Here is an 18,848-nt window from a genome sequence, read left to right on the forward strand (position 1 = left end):
AAAAAAAAAAAAAAAAAAAACTCAGCCCACCTGCTTCAACCACAGCAAGGCGACACACGACGGGCAGAGTGTGAACCCAAATGATGCTGTGATATTCCTTCCCAGCTGGCAGACCATGGGCCGTTAGCAGCTGAGCCCGACCCCAGCCTCCTCATTTTATTTTATTTTTTGAGACAGAGACTTGCTCTGTTGCCCAGGCTGGAGTGCAGTGATGCACTCTCAGCTCACTGCAATCCCCGCCTCCCAGGGTCCAGCAATTCTCTTGCCTCAGCCTCCTGAGTAGCTGAGACTACAGGCATGCACCACCATGCCTGACTACTTTTTGTATTTTAGACCAGGCTGGTCTCGAACTCCTGACCTCAGATGATCCACCTGCCTCAGCCTCCCAAAGTGCTAGGATTACAGGCGCGAGCCACTGTGCCTGACCTCCGCATTTTATTTATTTATTTATTTACTTTGTGAAGGAGTTTGCTCTTGTTGCCCAGGCCGGAGTGCAGTGGTGTGATCTCAGCTCACTGCAACCTCTGCCTCCCGGCTCAAGTCAGTCTTGTGCCTCAGCCTCCTGAGTAGCTGGCACTACATTAGTGCGCTACCACGCCCAACTAATTTTTTTTTGTTGTTGCATTTTTAGTACAGATGGAGTTTCACCGTGTTGGCCAGGCTGGTCTCAAACTCCTGGATTCAGGTGACCCACCCACCTCAGCCTCCCAAAGTGCTGGGATTACAGATGTGAGTCACTGTGCCTGGCCTTATTCTTATAATTTTTTTCTTTATCTTCCAGAACGATTGTCTTAGACTAATCTTTTTTTTTTTTAATGGCATTTTAGGTTTTGGGGTACATTTGAAGAACATGTGAGATTGTTGCATAGGTACACACATGGCAGTGTGGTTTGCTGCCTTCCTCCCCATCACCTATATCTGGCATTTCTCCCCATGTTATCCCTCCCCAACTCCCCACCCCCTGCTGTCCCTCCCCTATTTCCCCCCCACAGACCCCAGCATGTGATGCTCTTCATCTTTAAAATAGGAATAAGGCCAGGCGTGGTGGCTGACACTTGTAATCCTGGCACTTTGGGAGGCCAAGGAGGGAGATTGCCTGAGGTCAGGAGTTCAAGACCAGCCTGGCCAACATGGTGAAACCCTGTCTCTACTAAAAATACAAAATTTAGCTGGGTGTGGTGATGGGCACCTGTAATCCCAGCTACTCGGGAGGCTAAGGCAGAATTGCTTGAACCTGGGAGGCAGAGGTTATAGTGAGCCGAGATCATGCCATTGCACTCCAGCCTGGGTAATAGAGTGAAACCCCATCTCAAAAAAACACAAAAAAATAGGAATAAGAAGCCGGGTGTGATGGCTCATGCCTGTAATCTGAGCACTTTGGGAGGCCGAGGAGGGCGGATGACCTGAGGTCATGAGTTCAAGACCAGCCTAACCAACATGGAGAAACCTCGCCTCTACTAAAAATACAAAATTAGCTGGGCATGGTGGCACATGCCTGTAATCCCAGCTACTCAGGAGGCTGAGGCAGGAGAATCACTTGAACCTGGGAGGCAGAGGTTGCGGTGGCCCAAAATTGCATCACAGCACTCCAGCCTGGGCAACAAGAGGGAAACTCTGTCTCCAAAAAAACAAAAAACAAAAAACAAAAAAAACAAAAACCCTCTGTTTAAAAAAAACAAAAACAAAAACCCAAAACCCTCTGTCTGAAAAAATAAAACCCTCTGTCTCAAAAAAAAAAAAAAAAAAGAATAAGGCCCACAGCACCCAGGCTAGGGTGAAAACACATGAGCTAATGTGATGCTCACCTAGTAGGACACTAAACTGTGTCCTTCAAATTCACACGTTGAAGTCTTAACCCCCAGTATCTTTGAATGTCGCTATTTGGAGATAGTGCCTTTAAAGAGGCCAGGAAGTAAAGTGAGGTCGTCAGAGTGGGTCCTAATCCAACATGGCTGGTGTCCTTATGAGAAAGGGAAGTGTGGCCAAGCGGGGGACCCCAGGGGTGCACATGCACAGCAGGATGACCGTGTGAGGAGGCGGTAGGAGGACAGTCGTCTGCAGGCAGAGACAGAGGCTTCAGGAGAAGCCAACCCTGCTGGCACCTCGATCTCAGACGCCCAGATTCCAGAACTGTTAGAAAATAAATTTCTGTTGTTGAAGCCACCCAGTCTGTGGTATTTTGCAATGACAGCCCTGGCAGAATAATACGGTCCTTCAGAGGCACCTATTCTTTCTGCCTTTAATTTGCTTTGGCCTTGTTTTATGTGTGGCCTTGTTTTATTTGCTTGTAAATGACTTGAGGGCGACATCCAGGGAGGCGTATCTTTTCCTGTGTCCCCATGGGGTGCGGTTCAATGCTGGGCACAATGTGCACAGAATCAGACCTTTGTCCTCACTGCCAACTTTGCCCACCTGCTGACAAGGGTCGGGGGGTGGGAGGACCCCAGCTGCTCTCCACCAGGGTGCTTTTCAAAATTCAAGTCATAGAAACAATTTAGGGAGCCACATGAGTACTTTTCAGAAGTAATAAGACAGAATAGCAGATAATAGAGAATGCCAAGGTGTTTTTCAGGCAGTAAAGGTATGTTACTGCATGCAACTCTGTTTGATTTTACATATTTATAAATAGACAAAATACTTACAAATTATTCTAAGATCTATGATTACGTTTGTGTGTCTGGTTACTGCATTATGCTATTAAATACATTTCTTTAAAAAAAAAATAGAGACAGGATCTTGCTATGTTGCCCAGGCTGGTCTTGAACTCCTGGGTTCCAGTGATCCTCCTGCCTCAGCCTCCCAAAGTGCTGGGATTACAGGGGGAGCCACTCCACCTGGCCTAAATGCATTTCTTACTGTGAGTTTCAGTCCCAAAATTTTGAAAACACTGACCTACCAGTGTTTTCCAATTTCCCTTCAAGTGAGTTTGTGGTTAAAAAGCTGGTCAGTTCTTGGGGAGGCTTGGACTCTATGGGGGTGAGGGCTGGGCCCCCAGGGCGAGGACCTAAGTCACTCTGTCCAGGCAAAGAGCCATGGAGCCCTGTCTTTGGGTTCTTTCCTCTCTGTGTCCTGGGGCAAGTTACATGACTTCCTTGTGCTTCAATGTCCCTACCTGTAGAAGGGATTTAAAAAAATCTATCATAGGGGTGCTGTGAGGATTACCAGGAGCTGAGGGGCTTGAAGGCCCTTGCTAATGTCAGAGGTGGTTTGTTTTTTCACTGTTTCATGCAAGTCTGTCTGCTCTAGGAGAGGGATTGTTTTCTTGCTCTTCCACTTCAGAAGAAAGGAACACACATGTCCCTCACTCCTTGGAATCCCTGGCTGGGGGTAGGCCAGGGGCTCAAGAGTACTCAGAAAAGTATTTCAAAAGTTCAGTTGCAAGGTGAGACTCTCCTAAGGGTTTAATGCAGGTAAAATCAAGTTCTGGAAAACTTTCAAAGGAGCTTCCAAAGGGGAGTCAAAGTCCTAAGAGGCCGAGAGGAGTCCTCCACCAGCCTCTGTCTAGGTAACAGGAGATCCAGGCTGGCTGCCACCCCCTCCTACCCTGTTCCCAGGAACATTGAGCCGAGTCACTACTAGAAGCCACCCTGGGCCCATGGGGAGCACAGAGCTGGGACAGCTACCCCTCAAGGTGGTCCTTGGGCTTGGTTGCCCAGCAACCCCAGCCCTCAGCAGGATGCTTCTCTCCATGCGGTGCCTCCCTTCTCAGGGCTGACATCACTCGAAAACCCATGCTGGCAAACGTGCTTCCAAGCAGGGAACTTGGACATGAGTGGAATATCAGGAATTCCTGGAGGATTTACAGTCCAGCAACTGGGACAGGTGGAGGTAGATGACCCCCAGCCATGACCCCAGCTCTGAACATGCCTCCTGCTCTGGCACAGTTCTCTCCTCTCTGGTCTAGGTCACCATCCCCACCCCCACCCCCTTGTTCAGAGCAGAGAGCACAGGGTACAGAGCCAGGAGCTCTGTTTACAGAAATGCTCAGCCCCCTCACCCTCTGTGCCACCTCAGGCAGCCCACTTCACCTCTCTGGGACTCAGTTTCGTCACCTGTAAAACAGGAGTAGATTTGATTTGTCCTTGATTTTTTTTTTTTTTTTGATAAGAGATATTTTACTACCCTTTCTAAAATTCTAGGAAATGAACCAGATGAGCTGAAACTATGCTGGTTTCCTTCTCCAAATAGAGAAACGGGTACTTGCATTCCTGGGGCTGCAGCTGGAGTTTCCAAACCATCAGATGTTTCCAGGGCTTGGAATCTGGTTGTTGGGGCAGGAGATGGGCATTCTTTCCATAGCTTGCATCAGGAGGGTGAGGACTCTGGACTGCAAAGGGCCTAGTTTGCAGTGGGCAGGGGAGAATTGTTGTTGTCCACACAGCAGCTGCATTCCCACGCTAGAGTCAGGAAAAGGGGAACTTCTCTTGGGCAGGTCTCACTAGCATCTTCCCTTCTTCACCTCTGTCTCAGCTCAGAGGTCCTCTGCCTTATTTGGTGGAGATGCCCATTGTCCAGGGCTAATCAGAGGACGTCCCAAACTCCACTCACTCAGATCTGCCTCCAGATCGTTCCTGACTTTCACACCTCCTCACCAATCAAACTGATTTTTAATTAAGTTATTTATTTTTAATTTTTTTTGAGATGGAATCTTGCTCTGTCTTCCAGGCTGGAGTGCAATCGTGTGATCTTGGCTTACTGTAACCTCTGCCTCCCGGGTTCGAGCAATTCTCCCACCTGAGCCTCCAGAGTAGCTGGAATTACAGGCACCCACCATCATGCCCAGCCAATTTTTGTATTTTGTAGAGACAGGATTTCACCATGTTGGTCAGGCTGGTCTTGAACTCCTGATTCGCCCATGTTGGCCTCCTAAAGTGCTGGGATTACAGGTGTAAGCTACCATGCTCGGCCTCAAACTGATCTTTGTGAGTCAGAAAGCCAACAGACATTTAGCTCCTCTGACTCAGAATTTCACAGGTTGAAATTGATCCTCAAGAAAAGTTGCTCACGAGTAGCTGGGACTTGTGGGAGGCCGAGTTGGGAGAATCACTTGAGCCCAGTGTTTGAGATCAGCCTGGCCAACATGAGATTCCATCTCTACAAAATATACAAAAATTAGCTGGGCGCAGTGATATGTGCCTGTAGTCCCAGCTACTCAGGAAGTTGAGGTGGGAGGATCGCTTGAGCCCAGGAGGTTGGGCTGCAGCGAGCTGTGATCGCATCACCTCACTCCAGCCTGGGCGACAGAGCGGGAGACTCTTGGTGGATGCTCCCGTCTGCTGCCTTTCCCTCTTTCCTCCACACCAATTCAGGGATTTAACCTTTCACCCATTTAGTGTGTCCTGGGCACCTGACCGATGCCCTACTTTGCTGGGTGCTGGGATGAGGAGGTCAGTTCCTCTGTGGGCATTTAAGGCCTGAGGGGACTCTTCTTACACATCCCTTCCTTCTCGCTTCCCTACCAGCGGCTTCCAGGCCCACTTCCAAGGACTGCACCTGTGTCTTGTGCATCTTTGTTTCTCAGCACCCAGCAAGTGTTTGTCACCTAAGAGTGACATATTGCAGATTACATTTGAGTGGACAAACGGAGGAAGTGGTTTATGCCTGAAGCTAAGTCCTAACTTTGTTATTTGTGGATGGCAAAAGATGGAGAAGGTGCCTAAGGTTAGATGCTGGGTTAAAGAGTATGTGCTGCTGTCTGACAGAGGACAATTTGGCCGTGTCTATCAAAATTATAAATGCATGCACTTTCTGACCCAGCAATTCCACTTTTAGGAATTGATTTGACAGCTGGCTTCTCACACATGTGAAATAATACACTTGCAATGGTAGTCACTATAGTACTGTTTGCATCAGATTAGAAATAACGTCGTCTGAGCAACATAAACCCTGTCTCCAAAAACAAATGTGTAAAAATTAGCTGGGTGTAGTGGTGTACTACCCAGCTACTAGTCCAAGCTACTCAGGAGGCTGAGGTGAGAGGACTGTTTGGAACCAGGAGTTGGAGGCTGCAGTGAGCGATGATCGTGTCACTGTACTTGAGCCTGGGTGACAGAGCGAGACCCTGTTTCTTAAAAAAAAATTGGAAATACCTTAAATGTTTATCTGTGGGGCCTACTTTAATAAATTATGGTATACCTAAAAAAAAAAAGAATAAGAAATTTGTCCTGAATATAAATAGGAAGACATTCAAGATATACTTTTGAGTTTAAGCGTTTAAAAGTGCCAGACACTGTGGCTCATGCCTGTAATCCCAGCACTTTGAGAGGCTGAGGCGGGCAGATCACGAGGTCAGGAGTTCAAGATCATCCTGGCCAACATAGTGAAATCCCATCTCTACTAAAAATACAAAAAATTAGCCAGGTGTGGTGGCAGACGCCTGTAATCCTAGCTACTCAGGAGGCTGAGGCAGCAGAATCACTTGAACCCAGGAGGCGGAGGTTGCAGTGAGCTGAGATAACACCGTTGTTATCAACAATCGGGACGAAATAAAGAGGAAACCACAGCCAGGCACAGTGGCCAGAAAGCGGGGGGAAGATGAGGAAGGAATACACTTAAATACACCTGCATTAATTTAGATAAAGCATAGAAGGATCTTTCATGGAGGACACACAAGAACCAGTTAACAATGGGCAGATCACAAGGTCAGGATTTCAAGACCAGCCTGGCCAGCATGGTGAAACCCTGTCTCTACTAAAAATACAAAAATTAGCCAGGCGTGGTGGCATGCGCCTGTAGTCCCAGCTACTCAGGAGGCTGAGTCAGGAGAATTGCTTGAACCCAGGAGGTGGAGGTTGCAGTGAGCCGAGATGGCGCCACTGCACTCCAGCCTGGCCGACAGAATGAGACTCCATCTCAAAAAAAAAAAAAAAAAAAAGCGGGGGGAAGATGAGGAAGGAATACACTTAAATACACCTGCATTAATTTAGATAAAGCATAGAAGGATCTTTCATGGAGGACACACAAGAACCAGTTAACAATGGATATTTTAGTGATAAAAATGGACTACTGGGACAATGGGGTGGAAAAAAATATTTCCACTGAATATCATTTGACTCTTTTGAATATTATATCATGTAAATGTGTCACCTATTTAAAATATATAAAGACTATGAGGCAATATGGAAAAATGCTTATAAGTTGAAAATGAATTAAAAAATGATGTACTGGGTCGGCCATGGTGGCTCATGCCTGTAATCCCAGCATTTTGGGAGGCCGAGGCAGGCAGATCACCTGAGGTTGGGAGTTTGAGACCAGCCTCACCAACATGGAGAAACCCCATCTCTACTAAAAATACAAAGTTAACCAGGCATGGTGGCGCATGCCTGTAATCCCAGCCACCCAGGAGGCTGAGGCAGGAGAATCGCTTGAACCAAGGAGGTAGAGGTTTTGGTGAGCTGAGATCACGCCATTGCACTCCAGCCTGGGCAACAAGAGTGAAACTTTTGATGTACTGTATATTTGGTAGGATTACAACAATACATATAAATGCATGTTAAAATTTCTGTCTGTAGAAGAAACATTCTAGGGAATTTTTCTTTCTTGTAATTTTTCTCATGAATTTCAATGATAAACATATATTGTTTTCATTATTAGAAAATAATTAGTGACATAGGAAATACTAAGAGAATTGTCCATTCTGCATAATCTCAATTATTCAACAAGGTTTTGAAAAAGACTGGAAGGAAATATACAAGATGTTCCCAGTGATTGACTCTGGGTATCAGATAATAGGTGATTTTAAGTGTATTACAATGATCTTGTGCTACTTTCATCATGGACGGACACAAGGACGGAAGAAAGGGAAAAAGGAAGGGAAGGAGAAAGAAAGGGAGGGAATTAGTAAAGGGAATTCTTGAAAATAATGGTTGTGTTAAGGTAGTAAGATTATGGTCATTTTTGTTGCTTTGTTCAGTTTTCCAAACTTTTCATTATGTGGTTTTGTGTTATTTTATCGGGAACAAAGCCCTGACTGTCACAGAGCGCAATTCCAGCCCCAACGTTCTGCCAGTTTTTGTAAAAGAGTTAGAGATCCTGCATCTGTTGTCTCCAGATTTTTTAATGATCGCCATTCTAACTGGCGTGAGAGAGGACATGGAGAAATAGGAACACTCTTACACAATTGGTGGGAGTGTAAATTAGTTCAACCATTGTGGAAAACAGTGTGGCTATTTCTCAAGGATCTAGAAATAGAAATTCCATTTGACCCAGCAATCCCATTACTGGGTATATACCCAAAGAACTATAAATCGTTCTAATATAAAGACACATGCACACTTATGTTCATTGCAACCCTGTGCACAATAGCAAAGACCTGGAACCAACCCAAATGCCCATCGATGATAGACTGGACAAAGAAAATGTGGTACATATACACTGTGGATCTCAGCTCACTGCAGCCTCCGCCTCCTGGGTTGAAGCAATTCTCCTGCCTCAGCCTCCTGAGTAGCTGGGATTACTGGCATGCATCACCACACCTGACTAGTTTTTTTTTGTATTTTTAGTAGAGACAGGGTTTCATCATATTGGCCAGGCTGGCATAGAACTCCTGACCTCAAGCGATCTGCCTGCCTCGCCTCCCAAAGTGTTGGGATTACAGGTGTGAGCCACTGCACCTGGCCATGAAGCACTTTAAAGGTGTAAAGATGCCAAAGTGGGTGAATCGCCTGAGGTCAGGAGTTCAAGACCAGCCTGGCCAGGATAGTGAAACCCCGTCTCTACTAAAAATACAAAAAATTAACTGGGCTTGGTGGCAGGTGCCTGTAGTCCCAGCTACTTGGGAGGCTGAGGCAGGAGAATCACTTGAATTTGTGAGACAGAGGTTGCAGTGAGCCGAGATCGTGCCACTGCACTCCAGCCTGGGCAATAGGGTGAAACTCTGTCTCAAAGGAAAAAAGTGTAAATGATGTCAAATGATGAATGGATAAATAAAATGTGGTATAACCATACAACAGAATATTATAAAAAGCCATAAAAAGGAATAAAGTCCTGATATATGCTACAACATGGATGCACCTCGAAAATGTTACACTAAGAGAAAGAAGCCAGACACGAAAGACCACACACGTATGATTCCATTTGTATGGGATATTCAGAATAGACAAATCCACAGAGGCAGAAAGCAGATATGTGCTTGCCAGGGTCTGGGAGGAGGCAAGAATGGAGAGTGACTGCGTAATGAATGGGTACAGGATTTCCTTTGAGGCGATGAAAATATTCAGGAACTCAACGGTGGTGACGGTTGGAAGACACTGTGAATATACTAAATGTCCCTGAATTGTACACTTTATTTTTTTGGTTTTCTATTTTTTTGAGATGGATTCTTGCTGTTGCCCAGGCTGGAGTGCAGTGGTGTGATCTCAGCTCATTGCAACCTCCACCTCCCAGGTTCAAGGGATTCTCCGGCCTCAGCCTCTAAAATGGTCAAAATGGCAAATCTTATGTTATGTGTTTTTTTTTTTTTTTTTTTTTTTTTTTTTTTTAGATGGAGTTTTGCTCTGTCGCCCAGGCTGAAGTGCAGTGGCAATATCTACACTCTCTGCCTTCTGGGTTCAAGTGATTCTCCTGCCTCAGCCTCCCGAGTAGCTGGGAGGTGCATGCCACCACCCCCAGCTAAGCTTTTGTATTTTTGGTAGACATGGGATTTCACTGTGTTAGCCAAGATGGACTCGATCTTCTGACCTCGTGATCTGCCCACTTGGCCTCCCAAAGTGCTGGGATTACAGGTGTGAGCCACCGTGCCTGGCCTTCCACAGTTTTTAAAAACTGAAAAAAGTATAAATGATGGCTCAAATCTGAGTGTATTATGATTATTATTTCCACAACTAATAAAAAAGAGTAAGTGTCCAGGATTTCAGAGTTCTTCCTCTTTTTTAGGGCAGAGAAAGAAGTGACTAGAAAAACAAAAGAAAAGGCAATCCCACCCTGAAAGTGTGCAGCACTCCAGAGACAGGCACTTCGGGTTCAGCTCAGGGGAAGTGTGACCAGAGGGAAAACTCAGAGTGGCGAGGCCAGGGAAGCACACTGACCTGGGAATTTCAAAATCCATCTGCGTGGGCTCACCCTTTAATTTGGTGGCTGTGTGATCCCTTGGGGGAGATTTAATCCACAGCTTCCTGCACCCACACTGTTTCCCAGCCAGACTGGAAGACTGTGCTTCCTGGTTCCTGCCTGAGGGTAAAGGGGCAGCTTCCTGAACCAAAAGGGACACACACCTGGCTTAGCTCCTGAGTGACCCTAGGGCTGGAGGTACTCTTGGATGAAGATGTTTTGGTGACAATAATGATGCGACATTTCGATGATGATGAAGTGATGTAACAAGAGCAATTTACCCACAGGACGCTCAGATGCACAGAGAAGATATTCTCTCTTTTTCTCTGTTACTGATTCAATCTCTCCCATGAGCCCCACTTGGGGTGGCAGAGATGGGAAGGGAAGGGGACAACTTGCCAAGTAGGTGCCTTGGTCTACTCTCATTTGAACTCTGTATCTAACAGGTAAACACTCAGTCGCCACATTAATAGGTACATTTCTCCCTTCCCTACCCCCTTGTCCCCATGCCACCTTGGAACCTATTGCTTCCCTGCCCTGTCCCTTCTCCCCCCACAATGCAGCAGGACCTGAGGAGCAGACCCTTTGTCTCTGCCTAAGACACTCTGTCTCTTCCTAAACTTCCCTGACCAGAAGCAGCAACTGGGGCACTGGTTTAAAATATTCATTCCATGCTGGGCACAGTGGCTCATGCCTGTAATCCCAGCACTTTGGGAGGCCAAGATGGGCGGATCATTTGAGGTTAGGAGTTCCAGATCAGCCTGACCAACATGGCAAAACCCCATCTCTACTAAAAATGCAAAAAAATTAGCGGGGTGTGGTGGCACGTGCCTGTAGAGCCAGGTAGTACTCAGGACTAAGGCAGGAGAATTGCTTGAACCGAGGAAACAAAGGTTGCAGAGAGCCGAGAGACAGAGCAAGAATCTGTCTCTGAAAATATAAACAAATAAATAAAATAAAGCATTCATTCCCTGTGCCTACCCTGGAGAATCTGATTAAGTAGATTTGAGGAGGGGCCCAGGAATCCATGTTTTTTAGCTCTCCCCCAGAAGGTTAGAGGCACACTGCTCTGTCAGATGCTGAGTTCTTTCTAGCAAGGTGTACAGTGACCTCCGACTTGTTAAGAGAACAGGAACTTCAAACGCTGTAAGACAATTCCTTTGCCTCAAAGCTTTGCTTTCTAGAGCGTTGCTTACAGGGAGCTACCACCCCACCCCACTACCAGTTAAAGGAAACTTGTTAGTTGAGGGAAAGGAAGGACTTTGTCTTTCTTTCTTTCTTTTTTTTTTTTTTTTTTTTTCAGGTTTGCGCCATTTCCTTTATTAGAATTTTATTGAAGACAACTGTGAGATTGGGAAAAGACCTGAGTCTTTTCTGACTCTGAGTGGGCCTAGAGGATATGAACACTCTCCAGTGCCCCATATTCTCCTCCTTGTTTGAAGATGACAGCAGTGACATTATGCTCTCCAGCTCTTCAGTCAGTCGTCATGGCTACCTAAACATGGAATGTCCTAAGGTGGCTCAGGTCATTGATAGGGAACTGGGGCCATGACCTTGGAAATGTGAGCTGCTGAGGGGGGCCAAGTGGTCTATGGAAATTAGGATCTCCCTGCGTGGTGGGATTACAAGGCAACCAAGAAACACAAGCAGAAACAGAAGAAAACGGAACTAAGACTTGAAATACCCACAGAACAGAATCATACATAAAACAAGTAAACTATATTTGGGAGCTGGGGTGAATTCATCACTGGTGACTGGAACCTTGAGTCGGCATTTTCTCAGGAAGGTGGGCTGGAATGGAGTGGGCTGTGTTTTGCAAGGGCTGTAGTGGTTTAGAATCTCTCACCTGCCTGGTTCCCCAGCTGGGCCTCAGGCCTGTCTCCCCAGAGTAAATGCCCAGGATCATTGAGGAAGCGTTGGCTGCGCTGGCATGTGAGGCAGGTCTGTACTGTCCAGCGCTGTCCCCTTTCAGCTGCCGCAAGACGAGCCGCTTCGCAATGGTCCTCTCCATGTGGCAGTAAAATCTTGCCAGCGCCTGGTTCTCGGGGTCCTGGGCAAGGACACAATGGGCAGCCTGGTACAGGAAGCTGAGCCTCTGGAAGGCCTCGCGGTCCTTCACCAGCCCCGCCATCAGCGCCGTCAGACTTTGTCTTTCAAACTGGTATCTGTTCCTCTTTCAACGCAGGGAACCTGTTGATTCTGGGCTGGGAAGCCCGGGGGCCAATGTGAGTAAAGGAGTTATGCTTTCAAGAATGTATTTTAAAATCTCCATTCGCGAACAATAATATCTAACGTTCATTGAGCGCTTACTATGTGCCAAGTATTGTGTTACATGCGCTCATGGATTCTCTCCTTTAATCCTCACACCCTTATACTGCCATTACCCCCAGTTTACAGATAAGGAAAGTGTGAGGCAGATACAGGTTAAACAGCTTGCCTGGGGTCACTGTCCCTCATGGAAAAGCCAGGATTTGAACTGAGTGCATGTAACTCTAAAAGTTCTCTGAATCGCTAAGATCCCCTTACCTACTTGAGTTTGAAGCGTCTTGGGAATCACCTGGCTCAGCTTTCCTATTTTGTAGCTGTGGAGATACAGGCTTGTACCCAGTAGGAAAATGACTTACCGAGCGACACACAGCTAGACAGCAGCAAGGCTGGAAATGGAACCCGGGCCTGGACTCCTGATCTAGTGCTCCTCCCCTCAGCCTTGGTGCCCCCATTTGATGTGCCATCCTGTACATTCAGGAATTGCCACTGTTCTGAGCTGCTGAACTCCCTGAGGACTGTGGAGGTCTTCAGGGGACTGAGGTCTGCCCTGTGCGTTTCACAATTTCGCTGAGTTCTTTTTTTTTTTTTTCTCTGAGACAGTTTTGCTCTGTCACTAGGGGCCAGGCTAGAGTGCAGTGGTGTGATCTTGACTCATTGCAACATCCACCGCCCGGATTCAAGCAATTCTCCTGCCTCAGCCTCCCAAGTAACTGGGACTACAGGCACACACCACCATGCCCAGCTAATTTTTGTATTTTAGTAGAGATGGGGTTTCACTATGTTGGCCAGGATGGTCTTGATCTCTTGACCTTGTGTTCCACCTGTCTCGGCCTCCCAAAGTGCTGAGATTACAGGCGTGCGCCACCACACCGGGTTTCACTGGGTTCTTAAAATAAGTGGGGCCCATCCAGGGCATTGCTTCAATGTCATTGCACCATAAACTTCTACTCCTTCATGTCTAATGTGCACATTTCTTGGTTATGACTCTGTAAACTATTTGCAGTCTAGGTACTGCAGATTTTTTTTTCTTTTTTTTTTTTTACACAGAGCCTCACTCTCTCACCCAGGCTAGAGTGCAGTGGCGCCATCTCGGCTCTTTGCAACCTCTGTCTCCTGCGTTCAAGCAATTCTTATACCTCAGCCTCCCAAGTAGCCACCACACCCAGCTAATTTTTGTATTTTTAGTAGAGACGGGGTTTCACCATGTTGGCCAGGCTGGCATTGAACTCCAGACCTCAAGTGATCCGCCTGCCTCGGCCTTCCAAAGTGCTGGGATTACAGGCATGCGCCACTGTGCCCAGCCCCTGCAGATTTTTAGGAGTTGAAAATTAAAGGCTAAGACCAGGCATGGTGACTCATACTTGTAGTCCCAGTCCTTTGGGTGGCTAAGGCGGGAGGATCACTTGAGCCCCAGAACTTGAGACCAGCCTGGGCAATATGGCCAGACTTCCATCACTACAAAAAATAAAAATAAAAAAATAAAAAAAACAAAGAAAAAAGAAAATTAAGGACTGGTAGCCCCATCAGGACCTCTCTAGACCTAGGCATGCTTCTTTCACCTTTGCAAGGTGCAAAGCCCAGAGGCAAGAAACCCCTTTGAGGATGTAATTGGGATGAGAAGCCTTTTGACCTTCAGTCTCAGGATCTTTGTCCCAGCCCATTTGACAACCTGAAACGTAGAGCTGTGACTCCCCAGTAGAAGATGAAAGGGAGTTCACCAATATTTAGCAAGCAGCTGTGATAAACTTGAGCCTGTGTTAAACCTTTGGACAGAGTTATTGCACTTAATTCTCACCCTGGCCGTGCACGGTTGGTATGATTTTTTTTTTTTTTTGAGATGGTGTCTCACTCTGTCACCAGGTTGGTCTGCAATGGCACGATCTCAGCTCACTCAACCTCCCTAGTAGCTGGGACTACAGGTGCCTGCCACCATGCCTGGCTAATTTTTGTATTTTTAGTAGAGACAGGGTTTCACCATGTTGGCCAGGCTGGTCTCGAGCTCCTGACCTCAGGTGATCCACCCGCCTCGGCCTCCCAAAGTGCCGGGATTACAGGCGTGAGCCACCGCACCCTGCCGGTCGGTACTATTATCTTCATTTTACAGATGAAGAAAGCAAGACTCATAGAACCTTGCCTCAGGTCTTACAGCTTTTAAATGAGGTGACCTGTTACTTGAATTTAGAGTCTGTTGGACTCCAATGACTCTGTATCTAGGACACCGTGAAGCCTTAAAGTGTAAAAGGTTATCTGCAAGTCTTAGTAAAGTTCTCTCTAAATCAATTGCAGGGGTTGCTTGGGGGAGTTTTTGCCTTTAGGCTCATTTCGTTACCTATTAGTTCCACTATCTGCTGCCAGACATGGTTCCCCTTCATCCGCCCTTGCTCCAGATCCTCCCCTGGGTTGGCAGGTCCCAATTTTGTCCTGCTGTTATCTGGAGGTCACACTTGTGCCCATCTCAGCTTTCATTTTCTAGCCTGGAGGAGTAAACAGCCTTAATGGGGAGGCGTCCTGAAAATGTCAATCACTGCATGTCCCACTCAAATCTCTTTTAAGGGACTTCTCGCTTCCCAACCTGCCTTCCAGGTCTCCAGCTGATTGCTCTGTGATGGACACCTGACCAAGGTCAGTTCAGGTGTAATTAGTCCAGCTACTTGTATTAATCAGATATCTTTTGCTTAGCAAAGAGGAGCTGTATTAATCAGATATCTTTTTGGGAATTTTGGAACTGGGCACTGATCAGTAGTGGCACTTGTATCATAGGTTGTGATGTAGACAGGGAACTAGAAAGTAGAAAAGGGCCTAATGAGCCAGTGAATTGAGGAATTAAAAAACCAAGCCTATGAATGAGAAAAGAATAGAGTATATGTGCACAGGGTACAGAAAAGTTACAAATATGTGCATGTGGGTGTATACATGTGTGCGTGTGTGTGTGTGTGTGTGTATATATATATATATACACACATATATGTATGCATATATATAAAACAATTGCCATGAGGCCATGCTGTGCAGAAGTTGCTGTTCATGGAGTTTCATGAACCCCTCTGAATCCTTTCATAAAGCCTAAAACCCCGTTTTCCTGAGATAAAATGGATGGGTTTCTTTTTTTTCCTTTTTTGAGATGGAGTCTTGCTCTGTCACCCAGGCTGGAGTGCAGTGGCATGATATCAGCTCACTGTAGTATCTGCCTCCCAGGTTCAAGTGATCCTCCTGCCTCAGCCTCCCAAGTAGCTGGGATTACCGGTGTGCACCACCACACCAGGCTATTTTTTGTATTTTAAAATATTTTTTTCTTTGGAATCAAAGAGTTTTAGTCTAGAGTATGAGGAAACTTGAAATAATTTACAGGGCTTGAACTTCTTTACAATTGGCAAAGGAACCTCTGGATTAAGAGTTCCCAAAGGACTCCAACCAACATGTCACATGGAGCAGCTTCTTCTTTTTTTTTTTTTTTTTTTGATGGAGTTTCGCTCTGTCACCCAGGCTGGAGTATAATTGTGCAATCTCGGTTCACTGCAACCTCTACCTCCTGGGTTCAAGTAATTCTCCTGCTCTAGCCTTCCAAGTAGCTGGGACTACAGGTGCCTGCCACCACACCTGGCTAATTTTTGTATTTTTAGTAGAGATGGGATTTCACTATGTTGGCCAGGCCGGTCTCAAACACCTGACCTCAAGTGATGCTCTCAACTCGGCCTTCCAAAGTGCTGGGATTACAGGTGTCAGCCACCACCCCTAGCCCTGGTGCAGCTTTTAAGCACAGTAAAAAGTGGTGTCATATAGTTATCTATTGCTGTGAATAATACCATCCTAAAACTTGGAGGCTTAGCTAACAACCATCACTTCTTTTGCTCCTAAATCTGTACTTGGGGCAAGGCTTGGTAGAGACAGCTGGTTTCTGCTCCACTTGGCATCAGCAGGGAAATTCAAAGGCTGGGGTGGAATCACAGAAAGCTCAATCACTCACACACTTGCTCCCATTTGAGGATGGGTGCTGGCTGAAAGGGGCCTCAGCTGGGGCTGTCCGCCAGACACCTACACACGGTCTCTCCATGTGGTTTCTCCCCTTCCTTGTGGCATGGTAATTGGGTTCCAAGAACAAGCATTCCTAGAGGACTGGGTGGAAATTATATCACCTTTTATGACTCAGCCTTGGAAGACACCTGACTCTTAAGGAAAGAGCGTAAATAATGGGTGGAGTGTTAACATTACTTTGCATGTTGGATGGGAGATATTGTAGTGCTTGTTTTTGGGAAATATAATCTGCCACATATAGCTAATGAGCTGCAAATGTTAGGAGGATGGAGACAGTGGGGAAAGGCCCTGGCCCACATGCAGACAACTGCACGTAAAATGTAGCAGTAGATTAAGAGGCGGATAAAGCTGCGGCTGCAGAGGGGAGACAGGACTCTAAGAAAAGATGTGTAGGCCGAGCATGGTGGCTCATACCTGTAATCCCAGAACTTTGGTAGGCTAAGGTGGGCAGATCACCTGAGGTCAAGAGTTCAAGATCAGTCTGACCAACACTGACGCTACGAAAAATACAAAATTATCTGGGCATGGTGGTGCACATCTGTAATCCCAGCTACTTGGGAGGCTGAGGCAAGAGAATCACTTGAAATCAGGAGGCGGAGGTTGCTGTGAGCTGCGATCACAGCCCTGCACTCCAGCCTGGGCAACAGAGCAACTCTGTCTCAAAAACAAAGAAAGATACCAGTCCATCATCTTCCAGCCTCTGTTGATACTGAAAATAAGTCTGTTGTTACTCGATTTGAGTTCCTTTGTAGGCCATTGTCTTAATTCCCCAGAGGCATGTAAGATTTTTTTTTTTTCTTTTTGGTGCCCTGGATTTTCTCTTACATGTGTGTCTACCTGTGGAATTAGAAAAACGATTCTGCTTGGGGCTCAATAGGATTCTTCATTCTGCTGATACATGTTCTATAGTAAAGAATTTGTCTGGTTTTCCTGAAAAGGAGTTTCTAAACCCTTGGAATTTCCCAAGTAACAGAAATGTCTTTGTTAATAATGGTGGGGCCCTCAGACCACACCAGGATTTATGCTAATGAGGATAAGGGCTGGTCACACCAGAATGACCAACTATGGGATTACAGGGGTTGGAGGTTTGAGTCATGTGGTATGAGCCCAATCTCCTTCAGGGAAAGGAGGCAGGGTGGCGATTGAGTTCAATCTCATGGCCAATGATTTAATCAATTATGCAAATGTAATGAAACCTGAAAATTCTGGACACCCAAAACTCGGGAGAATCTCCTGGTTGGTGAACAGATCAATGTGCTAGAAAAGCAGCAAGTCGGCTGGGCGAGGTGGTTCATGTCTGTAATCCCAGCACTTTGGGAGGCCGGGGTGAGTGGATTACCCGAGGTTAGGAGTTTGAGACCAGCCTGGCCAACATGGTCAAACCCCAACTCTACCAAAAAAATACAAAAATTAGCCAGGTGTGGTGGTGCACACCTGTAGTCCCAGCTACTTGGGAGGTGGAGGCAGGAGAATTGCTTGAACCCAGGAGGCTGAGGTTGCAGTGAGGTGAGATTGTGCCACTGCACTCCAGTCTCGGCCACAGAGTGAGACTCCATCCCCCCCCCCAAAAAAAAAGAAGAAAGAAAAAGAAAAAAGCAACACGTTCTGATTTCACAGGGTGGGGGCATGAAAGCTCCATGTTTGGGGTGCTCTCAGACCTCACCCTAAGTTTCTCTTCATTTAGCTGGCCCTGATTTGTATCCTTATAATAAAACTGCAGTTGTAAATATAGCACTTTTGTGAATTGTCTCAGCAAATTATGAAAGCTGAGGAGGTCATGGGAACCCTTGAATTGGTAGGCAGTTCATGAGAAGCGTGATTGGCCTAAAGACCCCTGAACTTGCAGGCTGCATATTTATAGAGAGTCTTATTGGGGACTGTGCCCTTAACTGGTGGAGTCTGCATTAACTCCAGGTGGTTACTGCCAGAATTGTACCCCAGTAGGGCTTGCGTCTTTCTTCACTTTGGAAAGATTTGTGTTAGACACATCTGCTCAGTAAATACTATACTGGGGGTTACTGAAAAACTTGTTATGACTTTTCGTTGCCTGTTGTTCCAATGGGTCCCTCTGCCTAGCATCAAAGACATGCCGGCCAGGCGCAGTGGCTCACGCCTGTGGTCCCAACACTTTGGGAGGCCGAGGCGGGTGGATCGTCAAGTCAGGAGTTTGAGACCAGCCTGGCCAACATGGTGAAACCCTGTCTCTACTAAAAATACAAAAATGAGCCAGGCATGGTGGTGGGTGCCGTAGTCCGAGCTACTCAGGAGGCTGAGGCAGGAGAATTACTTGAACCCGGGAGGCAGAGGTTGCAGTGAGCTGAGATCACGCCACTGCACTCCAGCCTGGGACACAGCGGGACTCCGGCTCAAAAAACAAAACAAAACGAAACACAAACACATGCCATTAACTATGGGAGAAGTAATGTTGCACCTTTAATGCTATAACAAGACAGTATAAAAAGAGGCATTATTGGTGCTCTGCCCAGATCTTCTCAGAGCTC

At 46.5% G+C, this 18,848-nt stretch overlaps 1 pseudogene across 1 annotated transcript; it reads right to left on the reverse strand.

Moving 5' to 3' along the window:
- Positions 1 to 11,764: 11,764 nt before the first annotated feature.
- On the reverse strand, positions 11,765 to 12,180 carry LOC116533568 (annotated as a pseudogene). The gene has a single exon (XR_004261351.1). The product of XR_004261351.1 is annotated as a ribonuclease P protein subunit p21 pseudogene (transcript).
- Between the last annotated feature and the right edge of the window lie 6,668 nt (positions 12,181 to 18,848).

The sequence above is a fragment of the Sapajus apella genome, unplaced genomic scaffold (assembly GCF_009761245.1).
Source record: "Sapajus apella isolate SASKATOON/1434 unplaced genomic scaffold, GSC_monkey_1.0 scaffold83, whole genome shotgun sequence".
Classification (NCBI taxonomy): domain Eukaryota; kingdom Metazoa; phylum Chordata; class Mammalia; order Primates; family Cebidae; genus Sapajus; species Sapajus apella.